At 47.4% G+C, this 17,586-nt stretch overlaps 1 protein-coding gene across 2 annotated transcripts in view; it reads right to left on the bottom strand.

Moving 5' to 3' along the window:
• The window catches only part of PTK2 (protein tyrosine kinase 2), a 255,666-nt gene extending 243,008 nt beyond the window's left edge, over window positions 1-12,658 (bottom strand). For both annotated transcript variants that reach the window (XM_068525379.1, XM_068525378.1), the window contains exon 1: window positions 12,547-12,658. The gene's annotated coding sequence lies outside the window, so the exon portion shown is untranslated. The remainder of the gene's footprint in view (window positions 1-12,546) is intronic.
• Window positions 12,659-17,586: the final 4,928 nt, after the last annotated feature.

A 17,586-nucleotide genomic window follows, 5' to 3' on the forward strand; every position in this document is an offset into this window, starting at 1 on the left:
GACTCCAAGGCCATGCCCTTCACCACTGCACTGCCAGTGGTTATTCAACGTTCCAACTAAGTGAGGCAACGTCACCTTATGACCCATACTTTGAAAACCAGTACCTTGCTACTCCAAGTGGGGCCGAGGGACCACCAGCACGGCACCACCTGGGAGCCTGCTAGAAATGCAAGATCTGATGCCCCACCCTAGACAGACTGAATTAGAACCTAAAACCTAACGAGATCCCTGGGTGATGTGTGTGCCTGTTCAAGTTTGAGAAGCCCGGATACAGAGCACACACACGCTGGATTTTGAGGTAGTTTATCAGTTCAAATACATACCCTGGTACAGTTAAACTGAGCTTTCACCTCTTCTGCTTGCTCTCTGATCCCAAAATGAAGCAGAGGAGGGCTGGCAGGCGACTCCACAGGTGACCACGAAGAGGACTGACATGACCAGCCCATGTCTGTGGCCCCAACCTCTCCCCTCCCCACCCTCAGTCCCACTTACCACCCTGTCTTTCGGACAGAGCCCCTGCAGCCAGGCTGTACTTACTGAGCCAGCTGAACCCTTCTTCCCAGAGCAGCAGGCTACAGACAACACAACGGCTAAGTCTGCATGCCCTCAGTTCCTTGAATCGCGCCCAGCATCCGGGGCACCCTGCAGCAGAAAGGGGCAGCGGGGGCTGCTGCAGCACGTGCTCTTATCCTAATGCTCTGTGAGCTACAAAGAGAGCTTCCAACACAGCCCCAGCACTAATAATCCTCTTACCAATTCACAGCGAATACTCAGTGAATGGATGGAATATCCTTTTGTGACATTTTCTTAAATCTGTGGTTTCTGCTACCTCTCTCGATGCTAGAATCCAACGTACGGTGCAGTAAACCAATCTCTGCACGTTCCCACCAACATGTAGCTTTGCCTGTGCTTTCCTTCCACCTAGAGCACTCTCCCCCTCCTCCTCCCCCTCCCCGCCAGGCTCCTTCTGCTGACCCCTGGGGATGGGGTGGCAGCGTCCTGCAGCCCCCCGCAGCTCTGCCCAGCACCTGCTACACACGGCACTGCCGCTGCCCGGCCGCTGGACTACGACCCGCTCAGGGCAGGGACTCAGCTCAGCGCATGCTGAGCGTTCTCCCCACGCCAGTTCCATCCAGTTCCATCCGCAGATCTGTGAGCGCCCCGCGGCCTGCCCTCCCCATCCGCACCCTGACAGCCACAGCCTACGACCCACACCCACCTCATGGAGAGCCTTCCCCAGAAGCCTTAAGGGGCTCAGCCATGTTTGGCTGCAGGCAGATTCCAGAAAACGGCCAACCTTAAGCGCAAGGGCAGCTCCGTTAGCGGTTCTCCGGGGCAGACCCGCCGCCGCGAGGCCCCGCAGAAGCTCTCCCCGCAGAGGCTCTCGGTCCAGCCAGCGCTGCCCAGCAGAACTTCCTGCAACCGTGAAAACCTTCTCCCCATCTGCACTGTCCGAGGGGGAGCCGCTAGTCACATGTGGGTACTGAGCCCTGGAAATGGGGCTAGCCTGGCTGTTGGACAGAACTTTAAATCTGATTCCATTTTAATTTAAACGCGTGGCTAGCGGCTACTACAGGCAACGGCAGGTCCAGGTTTAGACTCCAGACACTGGAGTGAAATGAAAAAGAACTTTCCTTGGCTCCTTAACTGCAGGCTATGTTGTTCAGTCCAACCCTCGCTTGAAAAAGGCTTAAAAAGACAGATAAAATACTTTAAAAATCTTAAAAGCAACCAGAAAATGACAGCACAAGAAGGAAATACCAAAATTAAAGTGAAATCAGGAACCCAGAGAGAAACAAGCAGAGAAACCACCTCTGCACGGAAGAAGTCATTTGCCAATTCTGAAATTTTCGACTTTCCTTTTCACAACAGTGCAGGGAAAGAGGGACAGGAATCAAAGCCAGGCCCCCCAAAGTGTCTAACCCTACCTCCCTAAGCAGGACCTCAAAAGCTACACAGCTCAGGATGAGAGTGAGCCAGAAGTGAATCAGCTCACCAAGAGAATGACAGCTCTGTGTGGTCCAGAAAACCTCAAACCTTGGACTTGGTTTAGGGTGGTCCCAGACTGGCTGAAGCAGAAACAAATGCTCTCTGGAGGGAACTACCTTCATTCTAGGCCTCGAAAGAGTCCTCCAAGTAATGTGGACCCATATCCCACACCACAAACAAAAATTATCTCAAAATCAATCACAGACCTAAATGTAAAACCTAAAACTATAAATATTCTAGTGGGGGTGGGGGGGACGGAAACAGGAGAAAATCTTTGTGACCTAGGTTAGGCAACGATTTCTTAAATATGACACCAAAAAAACACAATCCATAAAACAACAAATTGATAAATGGGACATTATCAAAATTTATAACTTCTGCTCTTCAAGACACTGTTAAGAGAATGCAAAAAACAAGCCACGGCATGGGAGGAAAGCATTGAGAGTATCTCACAAAGGACCTGTACCCAGAATATATAAAGAATTCACCCGTAAGAAAAAGTTTTTTCATGGGCAAAAGATCTGAACACCAAATAAGATATACAGATGGCAAGTAGACATATAAAAAGATACTCAGTGTTATTAAAGCATTTGGGAAATGTAAGTTAAAACCACAATGAAATACCATGACACACCTATTAGAATGGCAAAAACTTAAAAGACTAACCATCGTGTTGCCCCAATGATACAGAGCAACTGGAACTCTCATACACTGCTGGTAGGAATGTAAAATGGTACAGCCACTTTAGAACACAGTTTGGCACTTTCTTAAAAAGCTACACAAATTCAAAAAGAGTCATGTACCACACTGTTCACTGCAGCACTATTTACAACATGTAAAGGACATGGAAGCAATCTAAGTGTCCATCGACAGACGAATGGATAAAGAAGATGTGGTACATATATAAAATGGAATATTATTCAGCCATAAAAAGAAACGAAATTGCGTTATTTGTAGTGAGGTGGATGGACCTAGAGTCTGTCATACAGAGTGAAGTAAGTCAGAAAGAGAAAAACAAATACCATATGCTAACACATATATATGGAATCTTAAAGAAAAAAAAAAAAGGTTCTGACGAACGTAGGAGCAGGACAGGAATAAAGATGCAGACGTAGAGAATGGACTTGAGGACAGTGGGAGGGGTAAGGGTAAGCTGGGACGAAGTGAGAGTAGCACTGACATATACACACTACCAAATGTAAAAGATAGCTAGTGGGAAGCAGCTGCATAGCACGGGGAGACCAGCTCGGTGCTGTGTGTCCACCTAGAGGGGTGGGATAGGGAGGGGGGGAGAGAGACGCAAGAGGGAGGGGATATGGGGATATATGTATGCATAGAACTGATTCACTTTGTTATACAGCAGAAACTAACACAACATTGTAAAGCAATTATACTCCAATAAAGACGTTAAAAAAAAAAAAGCTATACAGACACCTACCATATGATCCAGCCATTACAATCCTAAACAACCATCCCCAGGAAAAATAGAAGCCTGGGTCCACAAAAAGACTCGTACAAAAATATTCATACACTTTATCTGTAATAACCCAAATCTAGAATCAATTCTCTACACATTGATCCATACATTTAATGTCATCCCAAACAACTACCAGAAGAATTTTTTGGGAAGTTGCCAAGTGATTCTAAAACATACAGATTTGCAAAGGGTTGAGGATAGCCAAGGCACACTTGAAGGAGAACCAAGTGGGAAGAGGTCCACGAGGAGATAAGACTTATTATAAAGCTACAATACTGTAGGCAGCTTAGTACCAGAGGGATCAAATAGAGTCCAAAGCAGACACACACATATATATGGACCTTTCATTTACAACAAAAGTGTCACCACAGAGCACTGGGGGAAAGGAGCATTTATTCTTTTTAAGAAATGGTGTTGGGACAACTAAGATGTCCACGTTAACGAAATTGTATCCCTCCTTCACACTACACACCAAAACCAATTCCAAGAGAATTATAAAGTTAAAGGGAAAAGGCAAAATCATAAAGCATTTAGAAAATAACAGGAATTAAGTTCATTATCTCAGCGTAGGGAAAGACACAAAAAGCACCAACTATAAAGGAAAAGACTGATAAACTGCACTACATTAAACTTAAGAACTTCTCTTCATTCAAAAAGGAAAAAAAACAACCCACCAAGCTAGTGAAACTCCATGACAAAGTAGGAAGAGACAGTGGCAAAATATATAACCAACAAAGGACCTGTGTTCTGAATATACAGAAGTCTACAAATAAATTTCTTTAAAACAAATAGAAAAATATGGGCACTTCACAAACCAGTGAATACAAATGGCCAGTAAATGTATAAAAAGATGTGCAACCTCATTATAACCAAGAAAAGGCTATTTAAAACCACAGGGTGGGGGGCAGCCCTGGTGGCGCAGTGGTTAAGAATCCGCCTGCCAATGCAGGGGACACAGGTTTGAGCCCTGGTCGGGAAGATCCCACATGCCGCGGATCAACTAAGCTCGTGAGCCACAACTACTGAGCCTGCACTCTAGAGCCCACGAGCCACAACTACTGAAGCCCGCGCGCCTAGAGCCCGTGATCCACAACAAGAGAAGCCACCGCAATGAGGAGCCCGCACACCGCAACGAAGTGTAGCCCCCGCTCACCACAACTAGAGATAGCCTGCACGCGGCAACGAAGACCCAACACAGCCATAAATAAATAAACAAAATTTTTAAAAAATAAAATAAAACCACAAGGTGGTAATACTACTACAGAAACGACCCCAAGGCGCTGGGAGGGGAGACTGACAGGAGAACAGAGACAGACGGGGATGAGCTGAAGCTGTAATCAGAGAGAAGGCTGCTCAGGGGATGCAGCCTGATGGTTGCGGGGGGGGGGGGGGGGGGGGCGGTCCCAGGAGAACCATCCACTGACATCCACTGAGAAGCTGCTCTGGGCCAGGCACACTCAAATGCACTTGCCCTCCACATCCTCAGGTTCCGCATTCGAGGCTCAAAATATTGGGGAAAAATCCCAGAAAGTTCCAAATAGCAAAACTTGAACTTGCCACACTGGCAATTATTTACATAGCATTACACTGTGTTAGGTATTATAAGTAATCTAGAGACGATTTAAAGTATACAGGAGGGTGTGCATTTAAATGTATGTATGTAAATACTACGTCATTTTAGGTAAGAGACTTGAGCATCCAAGGAACTTGGTATCTGAGGAGGGTCCTGGAACCAATCCCCCACGAATACTGGGCAGACAGCTATACATTTAATGGGAGTCACATTAATGAGAACTTTAATTTCACTTGACCAATTTTAAGGAGAAAGAAATTGTTCCAAATAGCTCTTTCCACCAGCTCATTTCTATTATTTTTGCCTTCAGGCAGCTGCACAGTTAACTGAAAGCTTGACCATGGTTGGGGGGAGGGGGGGGAGGGTGGAGAAAATTCACATGGAAAGAACCTTCTCACTGTTTTGAGATCACATTACACTTAATTCCCTCTGCCTTTGACAGTTCTTCTTCTCTACCTTCGTAACAACTTTCACACACTTAAAAGACCCCTTACCACAGAAGGCCCACAACAGCGTCATTCGCTTTAGTCTCTGTAATTCCAGGACCTCAGCAGGAGAGACTCTTCTTCAATCATCAATCACTGACTGACCACCTACTATGGCAGCATGAGGAAAAGATAATACAGAATCCTTGTCCCTCAGCGTATAATAGTCTATTTACCAACAGATGCATCTAATTCTGCACAAGGCACATCACCAATCCCATTTGGTACACTAACTTTTACTTAGCGCCTTCTTAGGAAAAAAAGGAAAGGACAAAAGGCAAAACAAAATTCATTAAATTTAGATATGAATGTAATGCTAGGCATAGAATCAATTCACACAATGCTGCTTCATTAGCCACCCCAAGACTTGGCAATCACCTTGACTCTAGTATAAAGCTAGCCAATTTTTCAGCACCAAAACAAAACCACCAGGGAACGTGTGTCTTAAGCACTCACATGTACACACTCTCCTGTTATTTGCCAAAAGCCACAAGTCCAGGAGCCACACAAACTGCCACTTCAACATAAGAGTGTTCATTTAAAATCCACACCAAGATTCAAAATAATTAAGTGGTCTCAGCAGAAAACATTCAAAATCTCTACTAAACGAAAGGAGTTGTGAGGTCTTCTCAAGACTCTAAAAACCCTTAGAAACATATTTAAGAGTCCTGACATGAAGGCAACCTCATTAGCAAATCTAAGTGGTCAAAAAGAGACCATACACATACCTCTGCCATTTATAACTGATGTCTGCCTGCTACAACTGGCGTTTCTTTTAAAACACTCTAAAGCAGTGGTTCACAAACATTAGCATGCATCAAAAGCTCCTGACAGCAAGTTGAAACTGACCACTGGCCCCGCCCCCAGAGTCAGATTCAGTAGGTCAGAAGCCAGGCAGGAGCATTTGCACTTCTAACCTGTGGCTACTTTGAGAACCAATTCAACAACCTGAAGCTTCCTGGTCTCTGTGAGAGTGCCTGTTTCCCCACACCATACAGCAAGACTAAGGGGGAACTCGCTGAGGAAGAACAAACTGCTCTTTTTTACCCAAATGTTGACTTTCCCCCAAGTAAAGGTAAGTGACCTGTCACAGCAAGGGAAAGCTGGTATGCTGTATATGTAATTGGCACGGCAGCAATACGAAAATGGGTTTTTTAAAATGGTTTCAGGGCATAATGGAAAACTCTTGTAAAGCAGCCAGTGAATCCAGTTGATTAGTAAGGGACACGTTAGAGCTTCTGGACCAGTAATGAAGGAGCTTTTACAAGTCCCGCTCATTTTGTGTCACCTTGAGCAATTTTCTATGTCTGCAGAACTCAGGATGAGTCCTAAAGAACACAAGATCAATTAATACAGGATCAGTTTCTAGAAAAAAAGAACAAAACTGTAAAGGGGCAGAGCAGTATTTTTTCCCTGGCCCAAGTCTGATGACAGCGGCAATCTAAAATAAAGCAGACAAAGGTGAAAACACGATAATCCAATTCTTCCCTGGTATCAAGTCCTATGTGGTTTTAAAGTGAGGTCCTTTACCAAGGCAAACAAAACAGCAGACAGCTAACTGATGTAATAGCTGTTGTCCAATAATTAATAAGCCTGGGTTCTTCTACTCAATAAATATTGTGTCAGGTACTGAAGATGGAAAAGTGTGTAAAACAAAGTTTCTGCCCTCATGGTGCTTAAATTCTCATGAGAAGACACACAAGCCACTAAAAATATGTAATGTGTAAAATCATTTAAGGTCTTCCTTTAGGCCAGCAAAGACAAATGCATGGTGCTTTGGTCACCAGTAGACATGACGAGCACCTTCGACTACTTTCAATACAGAATATGGGGGCAGAAGGGAGATCCTAGGCACACACAGCCCACAGACACGACTGTTTAGGTTCTTCTAAGCCTTGGTTTTGGTTCACTGGCCCCAAATAAAGGAGCAGAGTATATGCCGACTCTTAAAAGGAGAATGGGGCTTCCCTGGTGACACAGTGGTTAAGAATCCGCCTGCCAATGCAGGAGACACAGGTTCGAGCTCTGGTCCAGTAAGATCCCACATGCCACGGAGCAACTAAGTCTGTGCACCACAACTATTGAGCCTGCGTGCCACAACTACTGAACCCCATGTGCCTAGAGCCCGTGCTCCGCAACAAGAGAAGCCACAGCAATAAGCCCGTGCACCACAGTGAAGAGTAGCCCCCGCTTACCGCAACTAGAGAAAAGCCCGCATGCAGCAACAAAGACCCAATGCAGCCAAAAATAAATTAATTAATTTTAAAAATATATTTTAAAAAAAGCAGAATGGAAAATTCTAAGTTGGTGAGAATGAGCACATTCACTTCAGAAACATTTATAGAGCAGCAATGTATCAGAGGTTGTAAATATTAGGATTACTACAAGGGGCTCATACCTGTGTGAGAAATGTGCAATTTGTTTTTCCCTTACATACTCCTTGCTTTCCACAAAACTGTCTTCAAACATCAACCCCACAAAAAAGTCACCAATGAAAAAACTGTAAATGTGGAGGTTATTAAAGCACATCTTGACAAATAAGAAGTATCAATCACTGCATCATGCATTATACACTTTACCTAATTCTAAATTAATTTCAAATAATTAAACAATTTTGGTATATTAATTAAAATGTTTACCTATACTATGTTGGCCAGGTCAGAACTTCATGATCTGAAAGTGTTAGATTCAAATAGAAAATACAATTATCTAAACTTTCCCAGACATGGTCATTACACTAGCATACTATTTATTCCTACTGCAGAAGACTGGATTAAGATTTTACAGACTGCTGCTTTTCCAGCCAGGGAGGCCGCAGGCAGGCTGTTAGGAGCTGGCACTGCAGAGTCCCTCGGGTCTGTCCAAGCCATCCACCACTGTGGGCTGAGGACCCGGGCGAGCTACTCTAACTCGATGCTTCCAGGGTTTCATCTACAAAAGGAGGATACAGACAGCAGTACAACTCAGTAGTTCTAGCGAGTAATAAAGGAGATAAAGCACTATGGCACCCAGCTCAGGCCTGGCACATGGTGTTTAACAAATGCAACTTACAGGATAGAGACTCTCCCACATTTAATTCATCTGTAAAAAGGTAATAACACCTACCAACAGCACAGGGCACCCACACAGGTACCCAGTAATGTTCTTCCCCTACCACTGGAAAATATTCAAATGTGTAACTTCAGTCATTCTTCTTGATGTGAAAAATGAGTTTATAGTAAATAGCAATGTACATAAATAAGATTTAGGTAGGATTATTTTAATTAAATACTCAGTTTGTAAGGAAACACCTTTGTGTCCTTAAAAATAGGTAAACTTTGTGGTGATGCTACTAGTATTCTTCTCTGAGGCTTCCAACTGCTAAAGAGTGGGAATAGTGCCACTCGGGGAAACGTTTATTTCCTACTATGTCTATAAATCATTTCCTTACTATTTACGCAAATCAGACTATAATTAACAGTTTTGCTAGAAATTCCATTTAAACTGAAAGTTTAACTATATATGTGTATCTGAATTTCATTTCCATCACAGAGCCTAGTAAAAAACAATACAACTGTTACAGATAGAAACAGAGGGGGTTCCTCTGCTGATTTACAATCAGAAACACATTTGTGCAGTTCTGAATGATAAGATTTAGCACAATTACTAGAAATTAATGCCAGAAACTGGTACATATGAATTTCATTTCTCTTGCACTGGGTTGCCTTTTGGTAGTCATGAAATGAAGAAGAAAAAAGAACCCTGCCAAAATGTCAGTAGAGAGAAAAAGCAATAAAGGGCTCAAATAATCCACTACTAAACACTGTTTTACAGAAAAGAAGGAAAAAAACCATAACTTCTGAATGTATCTGGGTGAGCTAGAGAAACACAGGTGCACCCAAGGCAAGCTGGAGCTGCTCTCCATCCTTCTCCATTCCAAGGATCCTTCTAAAGGTTGATAAGCAACTTAACATTTGAATGCTTATTTGCATTCATAAACTTCTTGGAGTTTATTACTATTGACTCAAGTAAGGTCATTTACTCTGCCCAAATTTTTTAAGTTAACATTTTAAATACAGACATCAGTGAAAATTCTCAAAGATCCCCACAGTAATTTTTTCTAATTATTTAAGGGATTTCAGTAAGAGAAAACTAATGAAAATATGTTCTTAAACTAGAGCTTTACGGCAAAATAAAGTACTTCAGAAACTAAACTTTTCTGATTTACTAGCAAAAAAAAAAAAAAACTCATTTAAAAACTCAGTTCACAAATACGATAAAAATAACAGAACTTTTTACCAATGGCGTTTTTGCAGATCTAGAACAACAACACAACAAAATCTAAAAACGTGTGGAAACACAAAAGACCCCGAATAGCCAAAGAGATTTTGAGAAAAAAAAGGGGAGTTGGAGGAATCAGGCTCCCTGACTTTAGACTATACTATAAAGCTACAGTAATCAAAAGTAACAGAACTTTTAATGCCACTGAAATTTAAAACCAGATTTATTCTATCTAAAAATGTCTAAACTGAAAATGTTTAATTTAAAAAATTAAAGATTTACATATTGTATTAACAATTTGAATTGCATCTTTTGTTACCCTTAAGACAATTTTTAATTATTTTTCTCAAAATTAAGACACATTTAAAATATAGGAAAAAAAGGTTTCCATAAAAACTTTAGAGATATGAACTAAGATTCCACCTCACTATAACTCAAAATAACATGCAAAGATAGTAATTTTCAAAATTATCTTTTGCTACACATAACACTTTATAACACCGTAGACTATATATGTATATACAAAATATAACAATAATTTCTTCTGAGGGAGCTCATCAGTATTTTTTCTTAAAGGAAACGCTTTAACGATACACTTTTGTTATTTAGACAATTTCTCCAACTTTCTAGTAAGAGAAGTTATCTAGCTCAAGAACCCAGCTTTTAGAATTGGAACATTAATTTCTGTACTTTCCAACAAAGGGCATGGACTGTTACAGAGAAGAGTTTAGCTAAAAACGTTTTAATGATCCTTACTGCCATCACTAACTCCCGCTTTCCCCAGACACTTGGCGACCGCTGCACTAGTGGATCTAACACTCCTGATCTAACACTTACTACTCACTTTCCGTGACAGACAGCCTCAGACGGTCTCCTGTAGGAGTCCCAGCATTCTTTGCCCCACATCATAAATACTAAGTTTTGGATTCAATGTCTTTATTCAGCCAAGCACTTGCTTCTCAATGCATCACCTCTGAATGATGTATAGTCCTTCTATTCAGTCCTTTCATGAAGCCTTATGGGGCCGCGTTTACAAGGGAACATGTGTTTTAAACAATATTTTCCAGTGCTCATTATTAAACTGGATTATTTGATAATGACCTGAAAGAAATTCTTCAGAGGAGAATCTATAATATTTGATCTTGCTGTTTCAGCAGCAGTTAGTACACAAGTGTTCAGAAGAGACTAATGGTAAGTTCAACTAGTTTTTCCCCTCCAACAGTAGCCAAAAATATAAAACAATATACTCATAAAGATACTAAGACATACTGTCTTTATGAGTTGAAAGTTGAAACACAAACTTCCTTTAAAAGTTTCATGTGTTTAAATACTACAGGGTTTTAAACATTAACTCAATAGTACAACTGGACCAAAATATTATCTACACTGTACCTCAACAAAGTACGCTGAATGCTAATTTATTGTGAATCTTTAATCACTTCATCCACATACTTTCCTCCCACTTTTCAGAGGTTGTCAAAGACAGGACAACTAACCTGAGGGTTTGGCTGTGTCATTTCAATGAAGAGACTATTTTCATTACCCGTTTTACAAATAAAGTATCAAAGGTGAGGCTCTGGTATTGCATTTCGAACAGTAATGGCCTGTTTTTCCAACCACGAAGATGTTTACATCCTAAGTATGAATCCCAATGATGGTCGTCTTAAGTACAGACCCCCAAACTCTTACATCGCCTTCAACTTGACCGTATTTCAACCAGTTCCCATGAATACCACAATATTACTATTCTCTTAGTCTCACTGCCAAAAACCCAGCTGCAGGCTAACTAAGCAAGAATAAGACACTGTTGAAATGGCAAAAGCAAAAACCTTTACCCTTAGTGCATTAAGCTACAAAATCCGGCAATCAAAGAAAACCAAGTAACAGCGTACACACACACACACCCTACACACACACACTCCTTTGAGAAAGAATGGGGTGCCAGGAAAGGACCCAGAGTGCTTCCAGCTTGCTCGGCGGGCGCCGCGGAGTTGGGGGCTGGGGCGAGAAGAGGAGGAAACTTGGGAAGCGCAACGAATCCTGCCAGGTCTTCAGGGCTGCCGCCGAGAAAGCCTCCAGGCTGCACAAAACTTGAGCGCGGGCCGCGGGGGACGCAGCCGCCCCGCCGCCCCGCACGCGGGCTCGAGGCCCACCCTTCCCTGCCCCGCGGGCCGGCCGATCCCCCGGCGGCCCCGCGGATTCCCTCTTCCCTCTCCCTCCTCTCTCTCCCCTTTTGTTTTGGAGGCACTCGGCCCGCCCCGGCAGAGGCCGGGCGGCCTCCCCGAGGCCCCGGGCCTCCAGACCTTCGGACTCTCCGAGCCACGAATCCCCCGGCCTCCCCATCTTCCCTGAGCTCCCCGGCCTCCCAGCGTCCCCCGAGACCCCAGCCTCCCTGAGTCCCCGGCCTCCTCGCATCCCCCAAGGCCCCCTGCTTCCCGGAGCCCCCGGCCTCCCCACATCCCCCGGCCTCGAGACCCTCAGACTCTCCCAGCCCCGAACCCCTCGGCCTCCAAGCGCCCCCCGCCCCCAAGCCGCCGGCCTCCTCGGGCCCCCGGCCTCCCCACGTCCCCGGCCTCCCGGGGCCGCGGCCGGCGCGGGAGGGGCCGGTCCCCGCCGCATCCGCCGCCGGGACTGGCCGGTCCGGCCCCGCTCGGCCCTCCACCCTCGGGCCGCGGCCCTGCCAACAACCAGCTCCGGGAGTCGGCCCGCCCGCCTGCCTGCCCGCGCCCCGGCCCCGGCCCCGGCCCCGGCCCCGCACTCACTCGGACCGCGCTGGCGCCGGGAGGCGAAGGCAGACGACGACCGGGCGGCGCCGCGGTTGATGGGCCGCGCTCCCTCCCACGCCTCACGCCGCGGGCGCACAGCAGTCCCGGCCCGGCGGCGGCGGCGGGCTCGCGCCCTCGGGGCCGTGCTGCGTCGGCGCGGGCCGCGCGTGCGCGGCGGCCTCCTGAGGCGCGCGCCTCCCCCCGCTGCGCGCGCCCGGCCGCGTCCCCGTTCCGAGCTTCCGCCTCCCGGGAGCACCGGGCATGCGCGCCGCGCACCGCGGCCCGCGCATGCCCACCACGCCGCCAGGCTCTGCTCCCGGGATCGTACCCGGGACTTCAGGCCCGGGCTGCGGGCGGATGGGGGGGGGTGGTCAGCGCGGGGGCGTGGCTGCGGCCCCGAGCGGCGGCCTCGGGGAAGCTCTGCCCGGGGGCGGGAGTGGCGCCCCGCCGAGCGGACGTCCCGGGGTTCCCTCCGGCCGCACTCTGGGCCGGCGGAGTTGGACGGACTACGGGGAAGCCCTCGCACCCCTTCGCTGCCCCGAGCCCCAGACCCTGCTCCTCTGGAGGCCCCCCCCCCACCCCGGTCAGCCGCCTTACAGCCCCGCCCCAGAGTCGGAAGCACGGATGTCCGGACCCGGTGTGTGCCCGCGCCGGCCCGTGTCCTCTCCAGGCCCACCTAAGGGGTGTCCCGGACCCCTCTGCAGATAGGGAAGCAGGCTCAGGGATTTGTTCAGAGGCATCATAGCTAGCTAGTGCTGGGCGGTACCAAGATTTGATCTTAGAAGATGGTCTGGAAAGAGCTTTATAACGGCTTAGAGGTGGACACGTTATCTACCTGAGCGCCAGCGGGGCACTGATCTGGGTACATTAACCACCAAGGCGCCGGTCCCCTAGGTGCTGAGGCTTGAGAAGGGAGAGGAGGATCCCAGAGGGTCCCAGGCAGAGAGCGGCTGAGATGAGAGCCGGTTTTGACTGGAGCGTGGGGTTGTGGCGGGGGGGGGGTGGGGAGGGTCTGGGTAAAAAATGAGACGGCCAGGGCCCTCTGAAGTCGTGCTCAGGTGCCTGGCACTTATTCTTTAGGCAGCAGTGAGCCTTTGAGGGTTTTAAGCGAAAGTGATACCTGATTTGCGTTTAAAAAAAAAAAAAAAATCACGGGCAACCTTGCGGTAGGAAATGAAACCAGAAGCAGAGCAACTTTCATTTTTCATGGTGTCACTTTGATCCTCACCACAAGGCGAGAGGCAGGATAAGCACATAGTTCTCCTTTTGAAAGGTGAACTCCCTGAAGCTCAGAGAGGTGACCCTCCGTTCCCTTCTCAGGAGCTATAATCGATTATAACAGAATCCAGTAAAATAAAGTGCTTTCGCTTAGCAAGAGTTTTACCATTTTTAAATATTTTCTTTTATTATTCTTTTATGAAATACATACGGCTGGTGTTTTTAAACTACATTTAAGACTGTAAGGAATTGTGTCTCTCAATGTCAGCCCCAGGGCCTTTGCGCTGGCTGTTTGCTGTACCTGGAAATCTCTCCCTCTGCTTGGACCTTCTTACTCCCTCACTTCCTTCAGGCTCAGATGTCACCTCATTAGATGTCAACTGATCGCTCTGTATGTAATAGGAACCACCGACTACCCTCCACCCTTTCACACACACTCCCCACCCCCTCATCTGCTCTGTTGTTGTCCAAAGCACCCATTGTCCACCATAGCCCTACACTGTGTGCTTCTTTATTTCTGTATTGTCTGCTCCCTCCACTAGAACATTAGACTCACTAGAGCAGGAACTTTGTTTTGTTCACTTCGGGGTCCCTGGCACATAATAAAATATTTGTTGAGTGAGTAAATGAAGCTTTGGGTGATGTGAAGTAAGGAATTATTATTGAAAGTATAAGGAGGGAATGGGAGTCAGGGGAGAGGAGTGAAGTAACAAAAGGGGTTATATTAAGGATATCTTTGGGGGAGGGAACTGTGCTTAGTGTGGTAGGCTAAAAACGGGCACCAAGTCTTTGACACTCCTCCCAGCAAGAGATGGAATCTACTTTTTCACCCGACATATTTGGACAGATCTTGTAACTTGCTTTGACCAATAAAATGTGTCTCAAGTGATGTACAACTTCTGAGCTGAAACCTCAAGAGGCCATGCAGTTTCCACCCTCTTAAACAAGCCCAAGCTAGCCTAGCGAGTGGCCACTGAGGCACCCTGGCCAACAGGCTGCCAACCGCCAGGCAGGTGAGTGAGGCTGCACTGGACCACCCAGCCCCAGTCAAGCTTTCCGCTAACTGCAGCCACCTGAGACCCAGAGAGACCAGCAGAACTGTCTAGCTGGACGCAGCCCAAACTGCCAAACCAGAGAGTTATGAACAAATAAAATAAAAGCTTGTGGTTGTAAGCCTCTCATTTTGGGGTAGTTTGTTACACAGCCATAGATAACTGATACTTTGTTTCCTCAACTTTACCATGTTATGTTTAAACTTGATGCTCCTGAAGGGCAGCTTTGATTATTCTTTAGCTTAATAGAGGAAGAAAGTAGGAAAAGGGCGAGAGGAAGAAAGTAGGGAAAGGGTGAGAGGAAGAAAGTAGGGAAAGGGCGAGAGGAAGAAAGTAGGGAAAGGGTGAGAGGAAGAAAGTAGGGAAAGGGCGAGAGGAAGAAGTGATGCAAATGAGAAGGGCAAACAGATACAAAAGGAGAAAGGTAAAAGGTGAGGAGCGCGTTGTCTAACAAACCCTGCTTATCCCTGGAGCATACCTGTGGTGCCTTAAGTGCTCAGCCTCTGGAGATGGAGGAACGATGGAGCCGACTGAGACTCAAGTGCAGCTGTTCACCAGCATCTGATGATGATGGGCAGGTCGCATAATGTTGCTGAGATTCATTCCTCATCTGTAAAATGGGACTTATAGAAGATGGGGAGGAAATGGACCATCCTGTAAAACACTCAGCAGAGTGCTTGGCAAAGTATACCCTCAGTAAGTTCTTGATTAGCTGCAGCATTACTGTACAGATTACTAATCATCTTGATCATGGAGGGCATACTCAAAGGACCACCCAGAGCATAGTGCTACTGAAGGCTGATTGTACTTGGGCTCCGTGGGTCAGATCCTTTAGACACTGTCTCTCAACCTCATAACAGCCCTGCCCCATATACACTGTGATCATCGTCCCCATTTTATTGATGTGAAAACCGTGACTCAGAAAAAACAAAACAATGAGACAGACAACAAGACTGGAATTTAAAGCCACAATCTATCCAACTGCAAAGCCTGTGCTCCTCCCTCTCCCCGTGAGCCTCTGCTGCACTCAGGCCCCGTACAAAAAACAAAACACAGAACACCATTTGCCTCTCCCTTCCTGTGCTGCACCAGATGGGCCGAGCGCTGACCTTGCGTGGGAAGCTTTCAGGAAGGGCTTCCTGTGTGTTGGCAAAGCAGCTGTACCAACCCTCAGAGCAGGTCCCCCTTGAAGAGCCCCTCGCCTACCTCATCTGGAGAGGGCTTGCCACCAGGAGGTACTTGCTCACGTGGGGAAGCAGAAACACACATTTAAGGCGGGGGGTGGATGCACGGTAATGAGGGCACAGAAGCTGATGACCGAAGCCCAGGTCACTGCCCACATTGTGCCACTGGCCAGTCTGCTATCTGCCTAGAGAAGCTGCAGTGAGAGAAAGTGGGACCCAAGAGACAGGTGCCCAGGCCACCTCTAGGTCCAGTAAGATGTGCCCCAGGGAGCTATGGGCCTGACACATCACCGGGGTTGCTGGCCCTCGAGTGTTAAGAATCAGAGACTACACAGGGACCAGTGAGCAGGAGCAGGGGAACGAGAAAGGAGGCCGGGAGACCTAGGTTCAAATCCCAGCTCCCGCACAGGACAGCCCAGTGGCCCTAAGCAGCCACTCAGCCTCTGAGCCTCAACCCCTTCATCTGTAAAATGGGGGGAAGGGGGGGGCGACTGCAAGAGCAGAAGGGAAGGGGTCAGGGGCTGCCCCGAGGGAAGATGCCCAAAGGGGAAGCAGGCCAAGGGAGGGACGGTACGAGTGATCAGAAGACAGAGTTCCTCCTTCACGTTCTGGCCCAACTAAAGACCAGATGGGCCACGACCACAGTGTGCAGCTTTCCTGGGAGGGAACATTCTGGGCTCACAGGAAAACTAGACAGTTTCTGCAGGTTTTACTACATGCTTGAAATTTCACTTTCCATGGAACTTGATGCAGGGATGCAGGGATGTGGGGCTACTAACGCCTACAAAGGTGGGTCACGCCCACCAGCAGGACCTGCAATGGGCACGTCTCTCCTGTGGGAACGTGGGAGCAATTCACCCCAGTGGGAGGAGCGTCCCCAGCGGAAGCTAAGGGTGCCCCAGCCCCTCCAGCTCACACAGATCATCCCCCCCAGACCCCACCAGGGTGTTCCAGGTCCCTCCGATACACAGAGCGCGAGCTGGACCTCTTCCAGGCCCCACCTCCACTCTGTGCCCCCCAGCCTCCCCCATGAGTGGAAGTGAGTGGACCCTGCCACAAGCAGTGGGCACAGGATTGCACCTGTGGGGCTGTCCCAGGGATTCTGCTCCTGGTCTGGGCCCCATGGTCACTTCCCAACCCCCAGCCCCCCACACACACATGCGCGTGCGCACACACACACACACACACACCCTGCACACACACACACACACACACACAGGAGGAACACCCTTCCCCTGTACGGCGCTGAACAGGTCCAGGCCGGGGACACCCCCCGCACCCCTCCTGACCTGAGATACCCCTTTGGTCCGGAACTTGCAGCTAGGGCTCAAATCAGAGTCCATCCAGGGCTCCCATGTACCCTGCACCTGCTGCTGCCCCTGCACCAGCCTCCAGAGAGGAAAAGGGCCGCGTTTCCTGGGAAATTCTGCCCCAAACTATTTATTATCTCATTTAATTTTCACAGCCACCTTGGATAAATCCTATTAAGTGCATTTTACAGATGGGTAAACTGAGGCCAGAAAGTGATGGCTACCCAGCTCAAGTCTACCCAGCAAGTAAGCAGCAGAGGCAGGATTCAAAAG

The sequence above is a fragment of the Eschrichtius robustus genome, chromosome 17 (assembly GCF_028021215.1).
Source record: "Eschrichtius robustus isolate mEscRob2 chromosome 17, mEscRob2.pri, whole genome shotgun sequence".
Taxonomy (NCBI): domain Eukaryota; kingdom Metazoa; phylum Chordata; class Mammalia; order Artiodactyla; family Eschrichtiidae; genus Eschrichtius; species Eschrichtius robustus.